Below are 1,139 nucleotides of genomic sequence, written 5' to 3' on the forward strand. Positions count from 1 at the left end.
AGCATTCCATTATGTGTATGTACCATAGTTTGGTCATCCACTCTTCCACTGATGGGCACGTGGGTTGTTGCTATCTTTTTGCTATTGTAAAAATAGCATACTCATGTGCATATATCTGTTCCTGTACATATATCTGTGTGTGCATATATATATCTGTTCCTGTCCTGGCTCTCACCTCTCTAGGATATATACTTAGTAATGGGATTGCTGGGTCAAATGGTATCTTCAATTCCAGCTTTCTAAGGAATCACCATATTGCTTTCCATAGTGGTTGTTTCACTTCACAGTCCCACCAGCAGTGTATGAGAGTCCCAGTCTCTCCACATCCCTGCGAGCATTAGTTATTTTCTGTCTTGTTGAACCTTGCCATCTGTGTTGGGGTGAGACGGTATCTCATTGTTGTTTTGATTTGCATCATTCTGATGGCCAGTGATTGTGAGCATCTCTTCATGTATTAGCTAGCCACCTGAATATCCTCTTTGGCAAAGTTTCTATTCACGTCTTCTGCCCATTTTTCCATTGGATTGTTAATTCCTTTGGTGTTGAGGCATTGGAGTTTTCTTATAAATCTTAGAGATAAGTCCCTTACCAGATATGTAATTATCAGGAAGTATGAATGTGTTGCTGTCATTTTTGTCATGTGCTTTTTTGTGGTGTTGGTTTCTTTGTTCCATATAATTTTCTATGCTAAGCTCGTTTTGTTTATGAATCATGTTATCACTTCCTTTGTTGCTATTGTTTTAGTATTTGTTAAATATCTGTGCTGGTCTTCTTTTTTACTTTGATGTGAAGGTTTATTGTTTTTCTTTGAGGTTACCCTGTGATTTATAGTTTTCTTCCCAAGTTTAGGACAGTCCGTTCTATCTTGTAGTTGTCTTGACATCCCTACCATCTAGAAGATCTGTAACAACAGTTTTTTCCCTCTTTTTGGTTTGTAGTTGTTCTCATTTGTCCATTGATGTCTCTGGTTCCTTGTTTATAATCTTGTAGGCTTATTTACTTTGGATACTTCCATACCTCGGTTGCTTTCCTGGGTTATATCATCATGTGTGTTAATGATCAGTTGTTGTTGGCTGTTGTTGCTTTTCTTTCTAAAGGGCCTCCCTTTAGCATCTCTTGTAATGTTGGTCTGGTTTTAA

General features: G+C 37.8%; 1 protein-coding gene across 1 annotated transcript in view; it reads left to right on the top strand.

Annotated features, from left to right (window-relative positions):
* CFAP70 (cilia and flagella associated protein 70) overlaps positions 1-1,139 on the top strand; it is a 131,531-nt gene that overhangs the window by 103,973 nt on the left and 26,419 nt on the right.

The sequence above is a fragment of the Orycteropus afer genome, unplaced genomic scaffold (assembly GCF_000298275.1).
Source record: "Orycteropus afer afer isolate SDZICR_OR568_19922 unplaced genomic scaffold, OryAfe1.0 scaffold00070, whole genome shotgun sequence".
NCBI classification, from domain to species: domain Eukaryota; kingdom Metazoa; phylum Chordata; class Mammalia; order Tubulidentata; family Orycteropodidae; genus Orycteropus; species Orycteropus afer.